The 26,926-nt window shown below is 41.8% G+C and overlaps 1 protein-coding gene across 1 annotated transcript in view; it reads right to left on the bottom strand.

Moving 5' to 3' along the window:
* The window catches only part of TRAPPC11 (trafficking protein particle complex subunit 11), a 2,455,228-nt gene that overhangs the window by 2,275,318 nt on the left and 152,984 nt on the right, over window positions 1–26,926 (bottom strand). The window lies entirely within an intron of this gene.

Below are 26,926 nucleotides of genomic sequence, written 5' to 3'. Positions count from 1 at the left end.
AAAGGGAAAGACTATCTCAGCAAAAAAATCTCTGCAAGGAAGCGTCTGTTATCACCCCCTCCTTGGTCCGTTCCGACCACAAACTGATAACCCTGGACATCCTCACTCCTCCACCTCCCCCAATCAAAGAAACCATAGTCAAAAACCTTTCCAAAGCAAACTTCAAACTACTTGCATCCGAAGTGGAAAGCTTCACTATTCCCTTGCAGAAGGATAATGATATCCACAATGCGGAATCCTACACCAAGGCACTCTATATGCATCTTCAGGACTGCATGGACCGTGCTATCCCAAATAAAACCAAGACTCCTTCCTCAAGCAAGAAGAAACCAGTCTGGTAGACCCCGGCCATAAGCAAACTTTACAATAAAAGGAAGAGACTTATACAAAAAAAGGCCAAATCTCAAGTAGAAAAATCATCCCTGATCAGCATTAGTAAGAAATTGAGGGCCTTCATCAAGTCAACTAAAGCTAATTTCGAAAAGAAAGTTGCCAAGGATAATCATAAGGCCTTCTATGGCTACGTCAAAAACCTAAATGGCAACGCTCAGGTCTGTTCTGAGCTAGTACAAAATGGAACAACATACACTGACCCTTCTGACATTGCCAACATCTTGGCTGACAGGTTCAGTGCAAATTCCCCCCACCACCACCACCTACAGGGCCTATTACCATTCTAGAGGATTGTGTAAGTCCAATTATTACTGATACGTTGGTTAACAAGGCTCTATCTAAAGCTAAAAACACTGCCTCCATGGGACCAGATGGTGTCCCAGGCTGTGTCATACGCGAGCTCCAAAAGGAATTAACCCCGCATCTTAATATCCTGTTCAGTCTCAGCCTCTCCACAGGATATGTGCCCATAGAATGGTGCACGGCAATGGTGGTAACACTACCCAAGGGTGGGGCCACAACTGACCCTGGGAACTACCGACCAATAAGCCTGACCAGTCTGATCTGTAAGGCTATGGAGCGAATCATTATGGAACTCATAAATGGAGAGATTGGGAACCTCCAGTCACTGGACCCCACACAGTTCGGCTTCGTCAAGGGCAGATCATGCCTCCTGAACCTGGTGGATTTCGTTGACACAGTTAGGCAGGCTATAGATAAGGGAAAGGAGATACACACGGCTTACCTTGACCTTGCTAAAGCATTTGACACCATTCCCCATTCAGGTATTATTGATAAGCTCACCAGCCTGGGCATAAACCCTTACTTCACAAGATGGATTGCAAACTGGCTCTCAGACAGATCCCATAAAGTAAGAGTAGCGGGATCTATGTCCGAATCCAGACCAGTAACGAGTGGTGTGCCTCAGGGCTCTGTCCTGGGGCTCCACCCGTTTGGCATATACTTCTCAGAAGTACAGGCAAGCACGGAAGGGCTGTGACTGACTAAGTTTGCGGACGACTGCAAACTGGGTGCTATAATAGAGTCTCCGGCCAACATGGAGATCCTCCAGAAGGGCCTAAATGAGACTGATGCAGGATGTCAAAGCCATGGTCTCAAGCTAAATGCAAATAAATGCGTAGTAATCCTTTGGAAAAAACAGAGTACCCGCAAACTACAACATAGGAGGTAATCCCCTGAAATCTGAAGAAGAAATAATGGATCTAGGGACCCAAGTAGATATTCAGCTTTCCTTTGATAACCACATTGCCAGACTGGTTAGAAAATCCTTCTATGTGACCCATCTGATCACGAAAGGGTTTGCATCAAGATCTAAGGATGTAATGATGCCCCTCTACTCTTCCCTCATCAGACCCATTATCGAGTACAATGCACCAATTGGAATGTACCTGGCTAGACATCTCCAGCAGCTGGAGAGACCGCAGAGTTACCTAACCAAGAGGATTACTGGCCTCAAACAGTTACCCTATGCAGCACGATTGAAAAAGCCAAGACTGTTCTCCGTTGCATATCGCTTTCTCAGAGGCGATCTCTGTCTAACGTACAGAGCCATGTCCAACCCAGAATTGTTGAACATGCTCCATCTTAGCAAAACCAAATCTACTTGAGCTACACGCACTAGGGATATAAACCTCAACACAACAATGAATAGAACATGCTGGAGGGATAGATTCCTAGAGACTTCCCTTAATATGGAACAGGGTCCCGATCTACATAAGACAGAGCCCCTCACTATCACTCTTCAAGAGGAACCTTGATGAGTGGATGGGTAACAGAAAGTTCACACCGGGGATCACACCAGCAGCACTACTAGATAGGGGCCAAGGGTACTAGCTGCTAGTACAAGGGTCTAGGGAACTACTACAGGGGCGGTGAATACTGCACAATGTGGCTGGGCTAATATATGCCTTCGGGCAGATAGCCCAGTACCAACCTATAAACCTATGGGGGACCCTGAGACTTCCTAAAACACATACCTAGACCTCCCGACTGATTACTGGGAAAAAAAATTGAAGGAACAGAAAAAGACATCCATGGCAGATAGGGTCTTTACGTCCTTGCCTGTGGGGCCACACCAAAGAGAACTGTCAAAGGTAGAACTGACGAAAGATGACTTGAAAGGACAAAATCAGAGAGGCTCATGCAGACATGTCTGCTGATGGAAATGCCTGAACTCGCAGCCCTACAGATTCCTTTTGCAGTATGCAAGATAAACTTCATGGACAAATAGTTTATCATCCACAGGGTAGCCTGAGAGAGACTACTGAGGATCAGGGTCAGCAATTTTGTTTCTAGAAAGTGAATTAGGTAGTCCTTTAATTAAATATGTTTGTAGCCTCTTAAAAGGTACTTTAGGACTGAACGGCTGTGCAGGTGGTACAAGTGGATAGGATCCAAGAGTAGGCCCTGGGAACCATGTAAGAGAAGAGAAAAGTGACTCAACCAGGGACCCCCCCCCCCATTACTCAGAACCACAGCTTTCAAGGAAGGAAGATAAAAAGTCGAGACCAAACCAAAAAACTCCTAGATGAGGTGTTCCAGACTCCCTATGATCCAAGGGTACCTAAAAAGAAACTGTCCGGAATATCTAAAGAGTGAATGAGAGTACCTTTCTTTTAAACGATTCTGAACCTTTCAGGGAGGGACCAGTGGCTGGGTAGGAAAAGAGGGAAAATTAGACTTGGCAGACACACTCAAATCCATGAAAGGGCAGAACTGGTAAGATCCCCATCTGGATTTGAGCCGCAGAAAATTTTGCATCATCTTATCCACATCCTGAAAAAAAATTGAGTGGGAAGGGAAAATTGGAAGGAAAGGAACTAATCACCACAGGAACTAAGCCATCAGATCCCAGTACAACTTGGGATCCTTAGGAGGTTCTAAAGGTTTTTGCATCCCAAGAGTTTGGATGTGAAACCTTTCAAATTCTGTGAAATACAATTTGTCTGTCCCATCCGAAGGCTTGGGATCCAATGAAGAAGTAACAGCAAACCTATTAGATCCGAGGAGGACTTAGGGCCCAAAGAAGCACAAGGGCTCTGTAGTCAAAGTCTTTGTAGTTTTTCTATGGAGTTAAAATTTGACTGTCAGAGCTGAAAGCTTAGGATGCAAAGAAAGCTCTAAAGGCTTTGTATTGGAAGAGCTTGGATCTGAAATATTTCAAATTCTCTGGAATAAGACTTGTGCCTGTTGGATCCAAGACTTAGGATCTGATGTAGAAATAAAAACCTATACCTGTCACATCCAAGAAGAAACTAGGATCCAAAGAGGACCCTAAGCGCTTTGGATTCAAAAAACTTCTAGTTTCTCTGGAGTCAAACTTCTGTCTGTCAGATCCAAAAGCTTAGGATCCAAAGGAGGCTGAAAATGCTTTGAATCCAGACAGCTTGTATCTAAAATCATACCATGTCTTCATAATAGGACTTAAGCCTGTCGGATTCAAAGGCTTAGGACTGAATGCAGAAGTAAAAGCAGACCTGTCAGATTAGAGGAGAACTTAGGATCTGAAAAGAGCCCTGGGGACTTTGAATTCATAATTACTGTCTGAATAAGTTATGTACTTACTATAATGTTCTACTAAGTTGTTGCTTTTCATTTGTCTTTAAACTGAGGGGACTTGGATCCAGTAAGGATTCGACTCGGCCATGTCCTCCAGCATCAGATCCAAAGTCCAAGCTCCTCCCCTACCCATAATGCCCCACTCTCCCTCCTCCCCTCAGATCAAGTTTGTTGCAGAACAGCACCAACCCTATATAGTATACAAGCCTATAAAACCTGGCACAACTGTCTAAAGGGCCATATACTTACAGCTAGCCAGGACAAGAGGGCCTATGTCTCTTCAGTCCAGTCCACTACACAGTCCAAAAAATGCAGGGGGATGAAGGGAGGGATGGTTGAAGACAAATGAAAAGCAACAACTAAGATGGAACATTATGGTAAGTACATAACTTATTTATCTGAAGTTGTTGTTTTCATTTGATCTTCAACCTGAGGGACAGAGTCCCTAGCTACCAAAAAACCTGGGAGGTTCTCGTGGAAGGATATTCTGGAGCACTGCTCCTGGACAGAAGATCCAATTTATAATGAGAAATAAAGGTATGCGACGAGGACCAGGTAGCATCAGAACAGATATCATTAAGAAGAACACTGGACTAAAAGGCCACAGAAATAGAGACTGATCTGGTGGAATGCTCCTGGACATATCCTGGTGGAGACAAACCTTTAGCTCAATAGGACAAAGAAATACACTCTGAAATCCAGTGAGCAATCATAACCTTAGAGACAGGCTTTCCCAAATGAGGCTTAGAAAATGAGACAAAAAGTTGATCCGATTTACACAAGCTTTTGGTTCTATGCAGATAGAAATGCAGCTGCCTGTGCACTTCTAGTAAGTGCAATTTGTACTCCCCCCTCTTTTGGAAATTTGGGAAGAAAACTAGTAAATGAATGACCTGGCTAATATTCGATTCCGAAGCCAACTTCAGCAAGAAAGATTGATTGGACCGCAGGGACACTGTGTCTTTATGAAACACTAGATAAGGGGGCCGGACAGATACAGCTTGAAGCAAAGAAACCCTTTTGGCTGTGTTAATTGCGACCAAGAAGGCAATCTTCCATGATAAAAACTGCAAATCAACTGAAGCAGCTAATTCAAATGGAGGAGAAACCAAAGCCTGCAAAATGAAGGTTAGGTCCCAGAGGGGCATGGGATCCTTAACCATAGGCCAAAGAAGAAAGATACCTTTCAGAAAGGCCTTACAGAGTTTAAATGAAGCTAAGGAAGCTGAATTGTCACCCACATGGAAATTGGAAATTGCTGCCAACTGGATCTTAACAGAGAAGCTAGTGCCATTATTAAAAATGTATGCTAAAAATTCCAAATGGCAGAGACTGGTGCTGTAAAGGGATCCAGGTCTTGCTGAGAAGCCCAGATCAAAAAATGCTTCCATTTGCTAGAGTAGATCTTCCTGGTAGAAGTCATGTGAGACACAATCAGGACCTTTTTGACAGGAGAAGAAAGCTGGGGAGTCCTGGCCATCATTGAAATTGGAGAAGCCAAGCCATGAGCTTCAGGCTGACTAAATCTGGGTGAGGAACCCCTGATGGGTGCATGATCAGATCCGGAACCAGATCCAGAGAACAGGGAGGACACACTATATGAGATCATAGAGTAGAGAACCACACTGGTGAGGCCAGAAAGTGGCAAAGAGGATAACTGAGCTCCCCAGCCGACAAGCTTTCTGAATAAACTTGTGAATTAGAGGAAGCAAAGGATACGCATATAGTAGACTGGAGGGCCAAGCATGGATTAGACCATCTCTGGGCGACTCCCCTGGAGGGGGGGAATCAGAGTAAAATACTCGCTGCACTTCACAATGGAAGAAGTGGTGAAGAGATCGCAGCAAGGCTGACACCACATTAGGAATATTTTGTCTGCTACTAGTGGATTCAGAGAACACTTGTAGGTCATCAGAACAGATAGTCTGAGCCTGTCCGCTAGGATGTTGGACTTCTCCAGAATGTGTGCTGCCACCAAAAACAGCTGGTGGCAACTGCCCACTCCCACAATCTCATGGCCTCGCAGTAAAGGAGATAGGATCTGGTTCCCCCTGTTTGTTGATGTACCAGAATACTGACATATTGTCCGTCTGTATGGCAACAGCCCTGGGAAGAAGAAAGGCATGGAGAACTTGCAACGCCAAAAGCACCGCCTTCATTTCCAGGACACTGATATGCAGACTGATCTCCAAAGCAGACCAGGTGCCTTGGACTGTCCTTCCCATGCAATGCCCCCTCAACCTGAGCAGGGAGGCCATCCATGGTCACTGTGATTGCTGGAGAGGGCGACCCAAAAGGAGGTCTGAGGATTGGAGCCACGAAAGACGGGAGTCCCTGCAAACACGAGACAGCCTAACAGGATATGACAAGGGAAGGTTTAGCAAGGACCACTGAATTGCTAAGGTCCATTGAAGGACCCTCATATGGAGGTGAGCGGTTGAAATAAGGGTGATCGTGGTCACCATGGACTCCCACGCCCGAAGAACCAAGCCCACTGGGGGAAACTGAGATTGAAGAATGTACTGTACATGATGACGAAGTGATAACAGTCTGGAGGCAGGAACAACTGGGACCTGAAATCCCTGCAGCCGCAGGTGAGCCGCCACTACTGCCATGACTTTGGTAAACACCCGGGGGGCAGTGGCGAGTCCAAAGGGGAGCACTCGGAAATGAAAGTGATTGGCTCCCAGCTAGAAACGGAGGAAACTCTGGGAGCATCTGCCCATCTTGATATGGTAGTACACATCCTGGACATCCACAGAGCACATCCAGTCGTTCATCTGCAGAAAGGACAGAATGGACTGAGGGGTGACTATCCAAAACTTAATCTCGACAATGGACAGGTTCAGGGTTGAAAGATCCAGAATGAGTCTTATGTCCCCAGTTTTCTTTGGCACCAAAAAGAACTTGGAATAACTGCCTGATCGGGACTGGATGACTAATTTTTGAGCAGCCTGGCGATTTCCATGGCTGCCTCCTCTTGCTGACCAGGTGGAACATCCAGGAGGTGTTTTGGAGGAGAGGGAGAATTGAAGAAAGGGGATAGAACAACATCTGGATATGATCTGTAGCATCCAACGATCATTCATAATGGACTCCCAGGCTGTTGGGTGCAGTGATAGCTGCCCCCAGACTACCTCCAGGGATGAGCAGTCGGACAAACTCTCAGGATTGCTGGAATGGTCTGTGTGGGAAAAAATCCCAAGACTCCTGGTTCTTTGGACCCCCTCTGTCATGAGGGTTGGCATCTGTCCTATCCACCTCTGCCCCTGGGGAAAGATTAATCCTAAAGTGTCCTGGGGAGAACCCAGAGACTTCTGGAACCACATCTTCTTGACCCCACACCTATTCCTTGAAAAGGATCTTTGTGGAGTGCAGATGCAGATCCCGATGGCAGATAAGGTTGTCCCATCCTTTTTGCTCTGGGTTAACATGTCACGAGCCATTTTCCAAACAAGGCAGAACCGTCATAGGGAGCATTCGTAAAAGATGCCTTGAGGGGCTCCGAAAAAGCACAAAGCCGGAGCCAGGCATGCTGCCAAATAGCCACACCTGTCCCCGGAGCCCTACATGCACCCCCGGTAGCATGGAAGAAAAGCCTCATGGAAGTGTTTGAAATAGCAGTGTGGGTGGCCATGCAGGAGAAGACCTTCTCCTCTACCGACATGGACCCTGGGGCAGACTCAGCGACCTCCTTGACCAGGTCCCTCAGCAGTCTGAATGCATGCGCCAAATAATTCAGCGCACTCAAGGTAAAAGTTATTGAAGTGTAAGCTCGCTACCCAAAATGATCCATCGCCCTAGACTCCCTGTCTGAAGGGTGGACGGAGGAGCTCTCCTGAACCAGCTCCTTCTTAGTGGCCGCTGCAACCACCATGGCATTGACTGGGGACCACAGACTAATGGGGCTTGTCTGATGGAGTGCTAAGCAACTTGTTCGGGCACCTGGGTATGGGCTCCACCGTGTCAGGTTCCTTCCATGCCCTACTGGAGATGAGATCCACTAAGGGATCTACAGGGGGGGGACACAAATGCTTCCAGAAATATGGACTCGTCAGGGTTGGGCTTGAGGGTAGACCACCCACTGCGGTGGCAAAGGATCTCCATCATGCCCCCAAAGGAGACATCAACCGGGGGTGATTGGGAGGAGCCCTCCACGTCTGTATCATCAGTGAGGGACTCTGGAGGGGACTCAATGTGCTTCCTCTTGCAAGTATGCTTCTGAGGGGGCTCTGAGGGGGTGAAGCTTCAGGGAGTTCCTCGATTGGAACCTCATGGGGAGAACTGGCAACAGGCTGTTCCTGAGGGGGCAAGACAGAAGACTCCGGCCCAGAAAGACAGAGAGCCAGGGTAGAATCTGAGGAGAGTGTCAAGGCTCTCAAAAAGAGCCAAGAAACTCTCTCCACCACCTCGAACACCAAAGGTGAGTGGACTCCTGAAGACAGAATGGCCGAGGTCGGAGGTTGCCTGTCCATCACCTTCAGTGCCGAGGGGGTGCCAAGCCTCCCAGCACCAAAGCCCCAAGGAGAAGGAACGACTCCAAAAGTCTCAAAGTTGAAGCCATCCCCTCTGATCAGACACTGAAGCTACAGCTCCGAGAGTCAGTCCGCTTCAAAAACAGAGCCGAACCACTGAAGGTAATGGTCAGGGTCGAGGTACCAGGGACCATCGGCACTGATCTCTCAACACCTAGGAACCTCAGACTCAAGGGCTCTGAAACCGAAGGTCAAATCGGAGAAGGAGAGATAGGGAGGAAGGCAGACTGCAGGTTCCTAGCCCCAGAGGGGGATGGAGCAAGCAAGACTCCCAGATGAACCTGAGCCCAAAGAAACTTCAACATCATCCTGCCCACCTCGGCTTCGGACAGGCTAAAAGTGGACCAGACTGAAGAAGCCACCAACCAAAGTTATGTACTTACCATAACACTAGATCAGTGATGTCTTCTTTCAAAAGTCTCAACTCATATGCATATCTAATCCAATATTGGCAACTATTTAGACTTTCAGATCCAAGGCTCAGGCTCCTCCCCTCTATCCGTAATGCCTCCTATTCTATAGTACCTCAGATAATGTTTTCTTGACTACATTCCAAACATGTCTATATTTCAAAAAAAGAAAATGGAAAAGGCGAAGACTAAAAGAAACTGTAAGAAAGACAAAGCTACGGACAAGTCCAATACAGTCAAGTGTTTCCTAAAGGGTATCAAGCAAAAACCCTGGGACTTGTGGAACCACAGTCTCTTTCCACCTACCTGGTTCCAGGAAAAAAGTCCTTTGCGGAAAACTGGATGCCCGCAGCAGGCAGTGTTTTGCCCTCCTGAGCAATTCTGGCGAGAAGTTCTTTGACATTGGGAGCACAACATAGTGGGCCCATCAAGAAATATAAATAAATAAATACATATAGACTAGCAATATAGAGACTTTCAGAACAGAGACAGATTATGTGGTGTAGTAAAAACTTATGAAAGAAATAACAGGTGGGGTAGAAATGACTGAGTTTTCAAATAATAGAGCAGTGTGGGTTAGGAAAAGGAAATAACAGAGAAGTAACAAGGGAAAGTATAAAAGGATTGAAAGAAAACTGCTAAAACAGATGAGATGAAAGGGGAACATAAGACTTTACGGAAACAGTAGAAGAAGGTTTGGCAAAATGGATAAGGTCATAAGACAGTACAGTATGAAAACTGGACATATAAGTGGAATGCTTATACAGAAAAATACAAGAACGTGTTTTGATTGCAGAAGTATTGGTGAAGATGAGTGAAGCAAAGGTTTAGGAGACTTTATAAAGAAATCACAAAAGAGACGAACAAACAGAATAACATTGTGACAGAATATGAGAAAAAACAGAGAAAAAGGTAAAAGAAATACATATGAACATCTACATTTATGGTAAGTGTACACAACTGTACTATGTTCTTCATGTTTCACTGTTGCAGTCATCACATTTGGGTTGATTCCCAAAGTTAAGGAAGGGAGGAGGAAGTTAGAGAGCATTAGGGACAGCTATTAAGCCTTGCAAAACTGCAGTGGCAAAACCAGCTCTAGATTTAGAAAAAATAGGCATGTGGCAATGCTTGGTGAATGTATGTACAGAGCTCCAGGTAGCAGTTTCTAGGATGTCCCTGGTGGGGACTCCTCTGAGAAAGGCTGCATAGGTAGATGCTGCCCTGGTGGAATGTGATCTTATTCCCTGTGGGTTAGGTTTTCCATGGTGCTTGTAGCAGAAATGAAAGCAATGGGCTATCCATTTGGAAATGATTTGCTTTGAAATGGCTTTCCCCTCTACCCATGCAGCAAAGTCAACTAGCAGCTGTTCAGATTTTCTGAGAGGCTTAGTCCTGTCCAAATAAAATCTAAGTTGTCTGTGCACATCCAGAAAGTGCAATATTCATTCCCCTTTGTTTTGTGGATTAGGGAAAAAAGTAGGCAAATGAATGGACTGATTTAGGGTCACACTAGATACCACCTTGGGCATAAAGGAAGGATTGGTCCTGAGGGAAACACTGTTTGCATGGAAGATAATGAAGGGTTCCACTGCCATGAGGGCCTGTAATTCAGACACTCTTCTTGCTGAAGTGATGGCCAGAAGGAAAGCTGTTTTCCAAGAAAGGAATTTCAACTCTGCTGTAGCAGCTGGCTCAAGGGGGGAGTGAGCTTTTCCACTACAACATTAAGGTCCCAGGCTGGAGTGGAGGCTCTCCTGGGGGGGGTCTTAAATTTTTGGCCCCTCTAAGGAATTGTTTTAGCAGGGGGTGAGAGAAGAGGGGTGGCTCAGTAGTACAATGTACTGAAACTGCAGAGGCATGAATTTTAATTGACGAGAAGGACAGGCCCTTGTAGAGCATTTCTGTTAAGTACTGAAGAATATGAGGTAAGCTGGGCACCGTTGTGCCCCTCCCCCGAGTCTGGCTCCAGGAACAGTATCTTTTCCACTTTTCAGTATAGGATTTTCTAGTACTAGGCCTCCTTGCCTCCAGAATGACATCTAGCACCTGCCTATTGAGGGCTGCTATTGGAGAGCTCAAGGAATTAGCCAGGGCTGCTATTGGAGAGCTCAAAGAATTAGCCAGGGTGCAAGGTTCAGGGTATGAAGCTGAACGCAGAATCTGGCCCGCCTGCTAGGACAGCAGGGAAGGGGTCTGAGGCAGGTGCCATGGTTCCAGCAATGTCATACTGTACAAGAGGGGGTACACCACTGCTGGCATGCCCAGTCTGGTGCAATCAGTATTGTCCTTGACTTGCCCTGTTTGATCTTTAGCAGAACCTTCGAGAGGAGAGGCAGAGGGGGAAAGGCATAAACTGAGAGGCATTCCCAGGTAAAGGACAGGGCATTCACTTTCCAAGCTTGACTGTGGGGAGTCCTTGTGCAGAATTTGTCCAATTGGTAGTTCTGAGGGGAGGCAAACAGGTCTACCTCTGAAGTCCCCATTTGTTCCTCAAGAGGTTGAATATTTTTGGTTCTAGTTTCCATTTGTGTGGTTCCATGAGATTTCTGCTTAAGTCATCTGCCAGTGACTTTAGCTTGCCTGGCAGGAATTGAGCTTGTAGGGGCACTTAGAAGCTCAAGGCTGTGTTCCATAGAGCCGTGGTTAGTCTGCAGAGAGGGTATGAGTGGGTTCCCCCCTGCTTGTGTATGTACCACATGACTGTGGTACTGTCTGTTTTTACCAATAGTTGTCCTGGAAGAATGCGGTCTTTGAAGGCTGTCAGGGAATTCTGTACAGCTAACATTTCGTTTTGGTTTATATGCAGGTGCTTCTGTCTTGGGTTCCATTTGCCCTGAATGCAATGCCCTGCCAAATGAGCCCCCCGATGCATAGTCTGATGCGTCTGTTAGGGTCTGGGTGGCAGGGGGTAGAGTGAAAGGTAGCCCCTTGTTGTGGTAGCAGGCATCTGCCCACCAAAGGAACTCTTGTCTTTATACAAGCAATGACAGGAATCACTGATTCCAGGTCCTGAGAATGTTGACACCATAGGCTTTTTAGATACCATTGTAGTTTCCTCATATGCAGTCTTGCATATGGAAATAGTAGAATGCAAGAAGACATGAACCCCAGGGCTTACAGAGTTTTCCTTGTAGACAGCTGGTGCTTTGTGGCCAATAGTTTGAAGTAGGTTGTCAAATAAACTTGTTTCTCTGGAGTGAGGAAAGCCATCTGGGAAGTTGTGTTCAAGCTTGCTCCCAGGAATACAATCTGTTGGCAGGGTACTAGGTGAGATTTCTTTTCGTTTATGGTGTACCCCAGTGAGGTTAGAAATTTCTTTACAAAAGCAAGATGTTGTAATAGCAAGTCCTAGCTTTCTGTCTGAATCAGACAATCGTCCACGTATGGGTATATTTGAATATTTTTCTGCCTGCAAAATGCAATGGCTGGAGCTAGACACTTTGTGAATAACCCTGGGCACAGTAGATAAGCCAAAGGGAAGTGCAGAGAACTGATAGTGCATGGAGCCTGCCCTGAAGCGTAGGTATTTCCTGCAAGATTCCCTTATTAGAATGTGCAGGTAAGCTTCCTTTAATTCTAAGGTTGCCAGCCAGGCATATTTGCCTAGCAGAGGAAGAAGCTGTTAGTGTTAGCATTTTGAATTTTGGGATTACCAGAAAGGTGTTTAGAATAGAGAGGTCCAGGATAGGATGCCAGGAGCTGTATTTTCTGGATACCAGGAAAAGTCTTGAATAAAAACTTTGTCCCCTTTTTTCTGCTGGGACAGGTTGAATAGCCCTGATACTTAGGGAAAGAGAACCTGCTGTTGGGCCTCTGCCCACTGATTTGGGGGTAGGTCTGGCCAGCCGTTTGGGGTTGGTAGTGTGTGGAAGTGGAATCTGTATCCTTGGGAAACTATATTTAAATCCCATTTGTCCTGGGTAATGAGTTCCCAGTTTTTTGCATGCAGGGCGAGCTTTCCTCCTAAGGGAGCAGGCAGTTGAGCAGGGCTTGGAAGGGTTAAGGTTAAGTCATTGCGCCATTTTTCCGTAGGGGGTGGCTTACTAGTCCCTGCTTTGGAAGTGAGAACCCCCCACTGCTTAGGCCTGTGAGCAGCCTGAGACTAAACTAGGTGGTCTGCTGTTCCTGGGTTTGGACTGAGAAGGCCTGGAAGAGACTGGAAAGGGCCAATTCTTTGAAGGCCAGTGCCTACTAAATCTGGGAGGCTTGACTTGTAGGAAATCTTTAACAGTTTGCATGGATTTAGCTTTTTCCGCCATCCTTTTGAGGACTTCTGCTTTGTTGCCAAACAGGCGGTCTTGGTTTAAGGGAGCATACAGGAATTTAGCTTTAACATGATCTGGCACATTTTGCTCCTTAAGCCAAGCATGCCTTTTAAGTACAGACCCAGTGACAGCAGCCCTGCAAGATGCTCCTAAGGCGTCAAAACCACATTGCAAAGTATGTTTACCAATTTGTTCTGCAGAATGCATTAAATCCTGTAATTCTGTGTGTTCAGCACAGTCAGGAATCAACATCATTTTCTGTTTAAGTAGTCCCATAATATGCTGCTGATACTTTAACATATGAAACTGGCAATTTAAAGCCCTAATGGCCAAAGTAGCAGAAGTGTATACCTTCTTACCCCATCTGTCTAAGGATCTAGAATATCTATCAGAAGGGGTAGGATTTTTGGCAGCAGTAGCCTTAATGTCTTTTGGTCCTTGGGAAATGGTCTCTGGATCCGCAGTAGGATTCTTGAATAGGAACTTGTGAGAGTCCGATACTCTGTAATACCTATCAGGTTTTCTGGGAGCTGGAGGTGAAGTGTCTGGGGAAAAGCTAGATTCCAAGAAAACATCATCTACAATGTCAAAAACAGGAGGGATAGCTAAAGGCCTGTGTTGAGGAAGGAGTAAGAATTCCCTAAGCCTCTTTTTGGAGTCAGAGTAATCCTGGCTTTCTCAATGGAAATGCTCCCTAAGAGTGTGCAAGGTTTCACCAAAAGAAAAATCTTCTGGAGGGGAAGCATAGAGAATGGAATCGTCTGCATCAGAATCCTCACAGGTAGATAAGGGCAAATCCTGGTAATCAGAAGGAACAGAAATATCAGATTCCTGATCAGAAGAATCAGAAGGAAAATCAGTTCTAGGCCTCTTAGAGGAGGAAGGCTGGCTTCCCCTAATTAAGGTAATAAGGTCTTCAGCCATTCTAAGCATTTGTTTTTTAGGCATATGGGCCTGGGCCTGTGGTTTGGACGTCTGTTTTCTAGGCATGGTGAGAGTTTTAGACCTGGATGAAGACAATGGCGTTTGTTTAAATTGCATGTTTAAATTGCAAGTCTGTAGGCCTGAATACACCCTCAGAAGCCAGTACCTGCACAACAGCTCCGGACCCATCCAAGGTAGAGACATCCGCAGGTTCCATAGTTGAAGAAGCATCTTGTGGCATACCAGACTCCGAATGGGTCTCAGTAGAGGCTTGCGAATCTGAAGTAGATGGTATCAAGGGCTGCGAAAGCGCCTCACTGAGTACAGGCGGCCTGGCGACTAGCTTAACGGAAGCGTTGTCAGCATTTTTTGCCCTATGCGGTTTGTCTCTGTCTTTATCCTTACGTTTTTTTGGAAGATCGGTAGTTGGATGGCTTAACAAAGCCATTTTGGGAGTACTGAGACCGAGAACGAAAATAATTTGCTGCAAATATAGCCCAATGCTGAATAGTTCGGGGGTTGAACAAGGCACAAAACCGACAGCGAGGACATTGTGGTCTGGGCCTAGACAGGTGATGCAGTACAAATGAAAATCTCTATGAGGTATTTGCTTTCCACAGGTAAGACAATTGTTAACTTTTAGTGACATCGGTTGGAGCAAGAAAAAAGGATCCCCAATGGGGTACTTATCTTTTTTGAAGACTTTGGATCTGAAACTCGAAAACGAAAATTTCAGGAGTCAGCCACTGGCACTTGCGAACTGCTTCTGCTTCGGGCACCGCACGGCAATAAAGACCGATGTAATGGTGTCGACTGTATGTTTTATACCCCTGACGACCTGACGTCATGGAAGAAGAGCCAAACAAGTAAAAACTGCACCAAACTGACACATCAAGTATTTATTTTAGAAATAAAAACAAAACAAAAAACAAAAAAAGGTGAGCGCTTTCACGACAAAACTTGTCGCTTCAGACACATAAATAAAAATGAAACAATATTTATACTGTAGTAAATATTCAGCTGACACTTAGGTCACATGTTTGTTAAAACTCATTACAGACTCTTATTAAAAGCAGATTAAAACAGGTGTATAAATATAAAAAGATGTTGTTTGTCTTTTGGCTTTTTCCTGGTAAGGAGTCGCCACAGCAGAACTCCAGTCCACTAATAATTGGCAGTAGATTTTTTAACGAAACGCCCAACCTTCAACGAAGGCATGCCCATTTACGCATGCATGTCTTTCGAACGCTACCCAACTGCGGGGAGGACATGCAGACTCCACACAGAAGCCACTCCCAAGCCAAAATGATCAAAAAGCCCAATATACAGTTCAAAAAAACTACAAAGTATATAGAAGATATAAACAATGTACATAAATACATTATATAAAGGATAAATGTATAGAGAAAATGTATATACATCTACACACACACACACATATATGTATACACATATATATATATATATATATATATATATATATATATATATATATATATATATAAATTAATTGTGGCTATTAACGTTTCAGGCGACGAGACTTCAAAAAAGGTTTCAGAGTAAACATACCATTTAGTCAAGGATATCTCTCAGCATTTAATGAGAGAATCCATTTCTGCTCAAATTTTCTATATCACCACCTCTTGTATTAGAATAAACTACCTGAATGGTAAAGGTAAAGAATCTAAAAGTGTGTGTAGGGTCATTCTGTTTAACGTGGTTAGCTAAAGCACTGGTTTCCTTACCACTATTTATATCTCGGATATGCTCAAGGATCCTATCCTTGAACATTCAATTAGTCTTCCCTACATAGTACACATGACATTTCTAGCAGAAGGAAAAATATACAATGTTTTCAGTTCTGCAGGCAACATAATTATAGCTTGTAATAGTAAATTTGCGTATAGGATGTGTAAATGTCCTATTACTATACAAATATTTACATGAAGAACACAGTCTGCATGGAAATGTACCTAAGCGTACTGATTGAATAGGTCTATGTAAGTCCATTTTATTACATAGGTGTTGCTTCAAGGACTTGTTATTTCTAAAAGAAAATGACAGAATGTTTCCAATTTTGTCCAAAAGCCCTGGTACTTCATACAGAATATGCCAGTTACACTTAATGATTTTGGTGTATTCATTAACATCACTTGAATATTGGAATACAATCCTAAATCCTTTATTATCTAGGGTGCGGCCATCACCATGGTCCTTCTGTGTCCCATTTGTTAAATAAGGTTTACATCTATTACCTCTTTGTTGTTGTTCTATAGTAGAAGTAATCTCCTGTTCAAAATAAATTCTTTCTAGAAAGTCACATTTCAAAGTGCTGGTATGTAAACCTCAGGAACTGGGTTTGGGTAAGTAAATAATTAACAAAATCAGCAAGTTCATTCTCGTTCTCTTTCCATAACATAAAGACATCTTCTACAAAACGCACATACCATAGAACGTTATGTAGGAATGGGTTGGTCTCAGAAAGTATTGTCTGTTGTTCCCAACTCACTAGAGCTAGGTAGGCGTAGCTATTAGCGCAGGCAGTGCCCATAGTCACGACAACCTTCTGGAGAACAAACTCATTCTCAAACACAAAGATGTTATTTTCTACTATAATTTCAAGAAGGTTACAAATGACTTGTATCTGCTCATTCTGATAACATCTATTTAGCGTAAGGAATTCCCTAACTTTCTCTATTCCCCAGTCATTAGGTATGCATGTAAATAGTGACTCTATATCCATAGTGACAAAACAATAATCTTCTTCTATAGTGGTAATTCTATCATGCAATCTTTCTAAAAATATTTTAGTATCTCGTAATATAGTATAACAGCCTTCTAACTGACAATGTAAACTATCTTCCACATATCTAGAAAGAGGTTCTGTGCACCAGCCCGCTCCTGACACAGTGGGCCTCATGGGAGGTGTTACAATATTTTTATGAATCTTAGGTAGGCCATATATTCTAGGGATAACTGGATGGTCAATGCTAAAAAACTTAAAAAGTTGCTCATCAATCAAATTAGTCATCAATCAAATTAGTCATAAGTAGATCAATGATCAGATATGATACCTTTTCCATGACACCATTCACAATTGTTTTAGTAATACATTGATAAGTATGTGTGCCCTGTAACAAAAGTCTCATATGTTGTAGATATAGTTCTTTATCAAGTATAACTATCCCTCCACCTTTATCAGCCTGTTTAACTTTGATAGAGCCCATATTCTTTAGTTCTTGTAAAGCTCTATTCTCACAAACGGTAAGTTACAAAAACTCTTTTTCGTTCCTTGTTCTTACAAATTTCTAAAGCCAGTCTCGCATACATCAATAAAGGTTTGTATCCCTGGGTACATTATAGGGACAAAGGTACTCTGTTTCCTATAAGCATTACTAGAACCATCCTGCCCATTAGTATTAGGATAACAGAGAGTACTGAGCAGAAATGGATTCTCTGAGAGATATCCTGGACTAAATGGTATTTTACTCTGAAACCTTTTTTGAAGTCTCGTCGCCTGAAACGTTAATAGTGACAGTTAATTTATATATTTTTTATATATATATATATATATATATATATATATATATATATATATATATATATATAGAGAGAGATGTATATACATTTTCTCTATACATTTATCCTTTATATAGAGATGTATTTATGCACATTTTTTATATATTCTATATACTTTGTAGTTTTATGAACTGTATATTGGGCTTTTTGATCATTATTTTTTTATATTTATATGTATTTTTACACCTGTTTTAATCTGCTTTTAATAAGAAAGTCTGTAATGAGTTTTAACAAACATGTGACCTAAGTGTCAGTTATTTACTACACTATAAATATTGGTTTAATTTTTATTTATGTGTCTGATGAGGCGACAAATTTTGTCGTGAAAGTGCTCATCTTTTTTTGTTTTTATTTCTAAAATAAATATTTGGTGTGTCAGTTTGGTGCAGTTTTTACTTGTTTGGCTCTCCTAATATCTGAACCTGTCTTGCTTTAAGTCGTTTGTATTTTTAGTTCGTCATGGAAGAAGAGACGGCATCCAATGCAGGAATTTGAAGACTCTGGTATTCAGACCGGCTGAGGGCTACCTGCAGGCAGATAACCCAAATGTGATGACTGCAACAGTGAAACACGAAGAACATGTATTAGTTATCAAATAAAACCTATCCCTGTGGAAAATGAGATGGAGTTGCAAGCTCTTATGGAGAGTCAACCCTGATACCCTTCTTGCAGGGGTCAAAGCAATCAGTAAAATTGTTTTCCATGTTATGAACCTCAAGGTCAGACAAATGGAGAAAGTGGTAGCTTCTCTAACACAAAATAAAGATCCAAAGAAGGGCCACCAGTTTTCTAGGAGGCCTTTTAAGCAAAACCCCTTTCAAGAACCCCTTTCATTGAAAGAGGATGACCTTGACAGAGGAATAAAAAAGGCCGTAGGATAGTAACTCAAAACAAATAGTGTCAAATGAGAAAACAACTATGCCCTGAATGGATGCTGGTTATATTGTTGGCACCAACTAAAAAAAAAACTTTTCCATTTGCTAATATATGATCGCCTAGTACCAAGCTTTCTTGCTTCCATTAGTACCTGCTGCATGTCCTCAGAAAACAAGTGCCTCAAAAGACACTATCAACGAGGCAGTCAACTGAAGATGATTGGTGTTGGGGTGTATTAAACACCCCTGGTACTGTGTGACTAGATCCAGACTGTAAGGAAACTGGTGCTAATTGCCCCTGGTCAATTCTAAAAGGAGGAACCACAGCACAGTTGCCTAGCCCAGAAGGGAGTCACCAAAATGATCTTGGGGGATTCCTACTAAATCTTTAAAAATACCAAGGAGATTACTGGAACATTCCAGTCTAAAAAAAGGACAACACACCTATCTTCCAGGTTTCTTGCACAGAATCTTGCAACAGAATTTTGCCAGTTGATTGTCCAGAAAGGACAAAGAAGAAGTCTACTTGAGTAATTCCCCAGAGATGGATCAAATCTTGGAAGACTTCCTGATCTAGTTTCTATTTGTGAGGGTCTGCACCCTAATCTTGCTCAGCTCGTCTATCATACAATTTTGCTCTGACAGAATGTAGGATGCCTATAGAGTGAGATTGTGCTGTAAAGTTATATCCCAAGCTAACATGGCTAGCCTGCAAAGGGCATGCGACCTGGCTCCCCCTAGTTTGTTGATGTACCACATGACAAAGGTATTCTCTGTAACCATTTGAAGATGTCCCTGTGACCAAAAAATAGCTCAGTGTTGAATGCCTTGATCAGGTCATGCAACTCCTTCATATTTATATGAGTTTGCATCTGCCCTTGGTGTCCCATACCTCTTGCACTTTTATCCCTCCAGAAACTGCTCCCCAAGGAAAGTCCTAAGAGTCTGTGGTGACTGACTGTTTTACAGCAAAGAGGGAGAAGGGGATACCTGTTGTCTCCACCAAAATACTTTTCTTGTGACAAACACCAGCACTGGGAGATGAAAAGATAAAGGGTGCTGCTTCTGGGACCAGAGAGATTTTAGATACTACTGTATCGTTCTCATGTAGAGTTTTGCCAGGGGTATCACGAGACTCATAGATCTCATGAGACCCAAAATCCTGAGGTATTCCCTTGCAATGACCAAAGTCTGAGTGGAAAGCCTGAGAAACAAATCTAGATAAAGATGTACTGTTTCTTATGGAAGTAAAGTTCTTTAAATCGGGATGTTTAGTTGACATTCCAGGAAACAAAATCTTGTCTGAATGAGTCAAGAAAGACTTTTGAATATTCTCTTTGAATTCCAGCTTTTATAAAAGAGATCTCTCAGCAAGACAGAGAATCCTGACAATCTGAAAGAGACTCAGCAAAGATAAGCAAGTCATCTTAACATGGAAAAATGTGAATACCATGTAGGCTGCTATGAGCTATAAATTGGAGGTAGACACTTTGGACTATTCACTGCACCAAGAGTGTTCAGAAAGTGAAAGACAGAGAACTGATGTGACTCAGACCCACAACACCTTAAGAAACTTCTGAAGTCTGGATGATTAGGGATGTGATAAACATCTTTAAGTCTGGTATTACCAGAAAGCATGAAAAAGGAGGAATAGATAACAGGTTGTGAAATGACAACTTTTTGAATTTGGGCGCTATCACAAACACGTTTAGAAAAGAAAGCTCCAGAACTGTTCTTCAAGCATTATCTTCCTTTGGCACTAGGAGCACTCTTGAATGGAAAGGAAGAATTTCCTCCTATTGCCGTTTGCAACCTTAATGAATGCTTTTTAGAACCAACTTGTCTGAAACAATATGGTGCCAAAAAGAAATACAGAGATTCAGACTTTCTGGAAGAGAAAAGGAACAAGGGTGGGAGGGGGTCATAAGGTCTCCTGAAAAGTCATTCAGACTTATTTGACTGCTTGGTTTTTGAAGGTGAGAGACCTCTTTTTGGAACTCCCTTGCCATTTCTTCTTAAATATCCGTTTACCTGAATTCTGTTGAGAGAAAATCCCTTTGTCAATTTGCAAAAGGAAGGCTAAACAGTCTTAAAGATTCTCTGGATCAACTTGCCCCTTTCATCACAATTTTTGATCTTTTTTTTTTTTTTTTTTTTTTTTTTTTAATATTTACACTTTTTGAAACATTCCCTTCCCTCTCCCTGGAATGACAAAGAGTTGTACTCCCTTGCCCACTGATGGGACTTCAAAAGCCTCAAAGGCTGTGGCTAACCCCTAGTCCACAGTGGCTATAGGTGCAGCCTCAGAGGGATCCATGGTAAAATAAGAGTGGTCAGAGAAATGGTACACAACAAATGACCACAGAAGAGTCACCCACATGTGGCTAAGGCAAACTATTAGCCTACTGAGGTGGTAAAGGTAGTTTGCTTAACATTTTCTTTTTTGTAGCTGGAAGAAGGACCAACCTTGGAACAGATTGTTTGTTCCATGGTCAAGCCACAACTGGTGCCCGTTTCCCCATGGAAAACAAGCAGCAAAAGCTGGTAAAATTTTAAAGTCTTTAAAAGTCACTTTTTCACACAAAAGCAAAGTAAATAACACTTTAGAAGATTTGTCAACCCTTAAAAAAGTAAACAAATAAAAAATATATTTTTTTTTGTGGAGAAATTGCAATACTTTTAAATGGACAGGAAAAAAAAGAGCACTTGTTAAAAAGTACAATACAGTCTCCTGACAGGTCATTAAAACACAATTTCCTAGTCTTAAAATAACTTTAATGAACAGGAAATTATCAATAAATCAACAAAAATAACTGAATAGAAATTTATTTTGCCCCAAAGGGAACTTACAGTATCTGCCCAGCAAAGGATCAGCACAAATTGACAGTCGATCCTCAACAGCCTCAAAGGAGTATACACTTCGTTAGCAGAAAAGCTCTGAATGGCTTAGCACCCAAACATGAATTTTAGTCAGTTCAGTTGGTACTAGGACAGGGAACAGGGAAGGCTAATCCATTTTGTCAGAATGTTGTTCCCAACCCAGTGGGAGCTACTGCTGCCATTTATAAACACTGCTAGCCTCATTGTTTTCTCTACTCCACCTCATATATCCTTAGACAGGAGTAGTTTACTGGGTCTGACTCAGGGTTTTATTCAGGTTTTTATTCTTCTTGTTTAATGCCTTCTGGTAAAAGAAAGAAGGTTACCTCATTTCCTGAAGAGATTCAGCATGCTGAATCTAGACAGGAAGATGGAAGGGACAAGTATAGGTTTTCGACCCAGTTTCAACTCAAAAGGAGAGCCTATATCTTCACATTGATCACTGTTGCCCACAGGCCCATGGAAATTGCCCTGAGGCTTTGTAAGCTGGCCAGCTGTTATATCATTGGCAGGATATAACAAATATAGCTAAAGCTACTACAGCACTGATCACAGTGATGAACATGGAAATATTAGATAGAACCCGAGAGAAATGATGGAAATTGTGGAAAGCTTTGTGGGTAGAATGTATGAAAAGGAAATAGTTCAAGTATAGATTGTATAAAAAAAAAATCTGAAAATGTTAAGAATTCTGTAGAAAAGGTTACTATGAGATGACTGGAAGAAATAACAAAAGAAAGGGAAGAATCAGTACTAGGAAAAAAAGGATTAAGTTTTGAATATAATAAACAGCTGAATCAAAATGCAAAATGAATATTCTGCAAAATATTAAATGAATAGATAGACAAAGGAATAACAGATGAAGGGATATGTGGCTAAGTATTTATGGGGAAAAAGCTGAAAGAAAAAGAAAAGATAAAAATTGAAGACTGACAACACTGCAAAGTATAGATTATATATTTTTTATAAAAATACAAAAGAGGATGCTGACTGTTCTGGATGAAGTTAAAGATGAAGGGTGTGGGAATTAAGGAGAGAAGGAAATGTTAATAGTAAAAAGTAACAGGTATGACTTTGAACGAAAATAAGCGAGGCTAGTGATGTGATGTGGCAAAGGCATTTAATAAGGTTACTCATGAAGTTGTTTAGAAGATTCTTGAGACATATAGGATTGGAAAAAAACATTCTGAATTGCTATAAAATATGCTTCGAAATGTCATGGGTGAAAATTATAGTAAATGGATGGATGGCAGAAAAGAAATTAAACACAGATGTCCATTAAGTACAGGTCTGTCTGTCATACCTCTCAACCTGGAAACATCAAAAATCTGGACAAGGCCCATGAAAAATAGGTACAAATCTGTATGCTGATTAACATAAAATTTGCATACATAATTGTGTAACCCCGCCCACTCCAATAGAATTGTGGGACATCAACTTTCAAATGCAAACTGAAGAACAGACAACCAAAATATGGCACCAGAGTCCCCCTGCAGCCATTCCAATGTCCCATTACCTGGCTATTTTGCCCCATTTACCATAAACAGTAAGGTGTGCATACTGCTTTACTTACACAGTGATTATTTGGATTTTATTTTTACATTTTATAGCACAATGCACAAACACTAGATTATATCTGCTAAACAAAGCAAGACTGTCTCACAATGAAAATAGACTTGGCATTAAAACGTCTCTGCCCTTGAAACTCACATTCATTGAAACCCACACCACATCCAAAGAAAATGCATCTGGCCAGTGGTGGATAAAGATTACCTTTGAGCTGTTTTCAAATCATAGGCCCCTTGCACACAAAACAAGAAACATACATGCATTTTTGATACACCTTCCTGACTTTATTAAATTATATTCCTTGTATAATACAGCCCAGTTGTTAGACTTACGTTAGAGTGCATTTTAACATTTATCATTGTTTTACTACACATATGTATTTTTCTAGTGGCCTGAGCCATTAATGAAAAGGTTCTTCTAACCAGCTCATTTACCTGGTTAACATAAATAAATACATACTTACATAATGGTGTAAAAACTGTTTCCCACTGTTCTTTCAATGAAGTATTGCAAACTGTAAAAGTGTACATCACATTCTATCTTGCTGTTTAATGTACATATTGCTTACTTGTAATTCATATGTAATAAGCAACTGCAGCCAGGTCACTCCTTGAAAGGGTCTTGGGCCAATTCACTTAACCAGTCATCAAATGTAAAAAATAAATGCAATAAAAATAAATACCTCATGGTTAAGGACAGATATTATAATCCATTAGCATAAGCAATCATAATAAAACACACTCAACATTTAACAGAACAGCAGACAGCAGACAGCAAACAGGGCAGAGACATTACAGAAGTTGCTCTTAAAAGCCCCCACCCCCCCAAAAAAAAAAAAACAAAAACAAACACACAGGCCAGAATTGCTTATCAATTGATGCTTCGGCACAACTACAGAAATGCTGCCCCTAGTACAGGTCCTAAATTCCCTTTATTAAATTTCACTCCATATTTGATGATGATGATGAATGAGAGATGAAAGGTACAGGATTTTCAATGCATACGCACTAAGCACTTCCTCTGTTACCATGACAGTTAATGCTGGACCAAATGCTGCACCAAATTTCTCGGCAGTGAAAGAAATACATACGAAAAATGTTTTTATAAATCAAAGATACTGTAAAGACTACCTAAGCATTTAAGGCAGTTGTTGGAAACAGTGGATATTTTGGCAAAGAAACTGTCAGGCCCTTAGCTGCAAAAATATATATGCCATCTGTGTTACAAAATGTGGGGCATTTGTGCAAAGAAACTGTCAGGCATTTAGCTGCAAACATATGCATTTTATTTAACTTGGTATAAAAACAATCCACTGAAAAATATGCAGTTGTCAAAAATCAGGTTTGCGAGATCTAGTGATACGACTGTAAGAAAATAGTTAGCTGCAAAGAACACATTAGATTATTTTCTCACACACACAAAAAGCTACAACTTAACAGCTTCTCAGGGCCTTTTTGAGAACTTTTTCAACTTCCTAGATCTGCTCACACAGTGAAAATGCTAACTTTCCACACACTGCTTTTAGTTTCCTGTAGGGCGACGTACCGACGTTACTCGCCTACTGGGGTCTATAGCTTTTGGCAAGTGCAACAGATCCTCCAAACATATAACACCACCCCAACAATTCAACATATTTTAAGGGGACAAAAAAATCTTACCCCAGAGTGCTGATGAAGCCATTAACGGACCCTTCCGCATGATATCCCCAATGTGAAGAAAACTCGACATTTTGTCAGACATTTTTAAGCAGGTCCCTAGCCAATGCGTAACATATCCACACAAAGTTCCAAACACAACCATCTGGCTGAAGTGGGTGCTGTGGAAAGGCTCCGTGGGCAGGTGAGACAGGTTTTTACGAGCCCAGGGCAGGTAACTAGCCTTAGTAATGTAAGGAAGATCTAAGGAGTGACGTTTCCTCCATGCAAATAACTCCACGGTCTGTCTCCACCAGCAAAAACAAAAACCAGCCAAAGCTCTCCAGCAGCAGTAGTCGTTCATTTCCTATGTGCAGAATGCACATAACTCCATCAGCAAATGCAAAAACAGCCAAAACTCTGCAGCAGCAATTGTTTTCGCGGTCACCGATCCATTCAAACAGCCAGAAAGAACGTGAGCCCTCAAGCTCAATTCCGACAGGCTGAAGGTGCTGACGTCATCGCGCAAGTGATGACGTCGGCTCAAAAAGGCACGAAAAAAAAAAATTTAAAACAGCTGCAAAAAATCGTAAATGAAGGGGTGCCAACTCGGGAATCGTGGCACCCCATTATTTGGACCCCAAAACTCGGTGAAAACCGAGCAATTCGGTACAGTTGGGAGGTTTGCTGTCTGTACTCATAATGAAAGCAGTAACTCAAACTTGTATATCAAAGAAGCAAAATGGAAGATGGGAGGAGTTATAACATGGATTTGTCTGTCACATGCTGATCGTTTACTGACTGGCCAAAATTAGAAGTGGTGGTATGAGTGAAGGAATTATTAAAGAAAGCTAGATTTCAGTTAAATAAGGTAAATGAGGTAAAAAGCAAAGGCTTTGTTAAAACCAAAAAAATAGCAGTGGAAAATAACACTGGAAAAATTAAAAAAGTACTAAGCTATAGAAGCTTTAATAAGCACTATGTTAAATAAAGCGGATATTAGGAAAACCACCATATTTAGGATAGGGGGTTTACATGCTTCCAGCTAAAACAGAGAAAGATATTAAAATATTTTTTAATTTTAATTTTATTCAGGTACAAAGACTGGATACAGTGAAAGCAATGGTGTTGTACAATAAAAATAAGGCAGAAGTTTGAATCTAAAAAATCCTGCAGTGTACTTAGCATCTATGCAATTTTTCTGTAAGAAAAGGTTTTAAAATTTAATGAAGCAGAGGATTTCCTGTGGAGAATTTTGGTGGATAAGTTACCGCAAGAAGTATGAAACATGCAAACAGTTAACTTTTGATTAAAACAAGGAAAATACAGAAAAGAAAATGCACAATTCTGATTAACACTCTTTACTCTGCAATGTACCCTAGTTAAAATGGGATTACATGAAACAGAAGCTAACTTGAGTTTTTAAAAGTCTAATGAGAGTGCTTTATGCTTTGATCTATTTGGTGTGCCATAGAAATAGTACTGGAAAGGGCTTGCAAGCTCAAATTTACAGTAGGAGAGGTCAGCTAAAAAGCACCATGTTTAAAAGCACAACAAGATTTGGGCAGGTGGGTGGGAAAAAATCCCAAACAAAATGCAGTCAAACAGCAGTTTTGAACTCAGAGCTTTTGTAAAAAAGTAAAAAGGAATGTAAGTGAATACCTTAAGTAAGAACTACAAGAAAAAAAAAGTCAAGTTTTCACTGTGTGATTCCTTAAACCTCCCTTAATAGACGCCCATGGGATTTATGCACATGACCCATTAAGGACATCCTGTGTTTCAGCTATATGACTTCTGAATGTTCATAACCTATTCATAACCTTTTCCTTTTTAAATCCTTATGGACACATTCAGGCCAAGAAAGCAAAATCCCACCATACATAAGAAAACATTTTTCTCAGCTCCACTCACTAGTGAGCTAAATCTAATTCCTATTCAGTCAATGAATGCAAAGGAATGTTTCCTAACTAGCCCTAGCCAGCAACTTTTAAAACTTAAAGAAAAAAAATGTTACTGTAAAACAAAATTAAAAATACAACAAACTGTAATATAATAATACCAAATTCAAAGAGTAATGGAAATACCCAAACCTTAAATGTAGAACATCCAAAAATCAATGTAGTCAAACAGCAAGAATCCTCTGATGGGCAAATAAAACCATCCCCAAGAATGTAATTCATACAACTTATGTTTAACTGTAATTAAATTTGCATTTGCAGCCATTTTAGCATACTTTATTCCTAGACTAAGTACATACATACATATGGGTGTGTGTGTGTG

This window comes from Protopterus annectens, chromosome 2.part1, assembly GCF_019279795.1.
Source record: "Protopterus annectens isolate FY-2018-M chromosome 2.part1, PAN1.0, whole genome shotgun sequence".
NCBI classification, from domain to species: domain Eukaryota; kingdom Metazoa; phylum Chordata; order Ceratodontiformes; family Protopteridae; genus Protopterus; species Protopterus annectens.
Note: the sequence above shows the minus strand (reverse complement) of the source record. Positions and strands in the feature narration are given on the sequence as shown.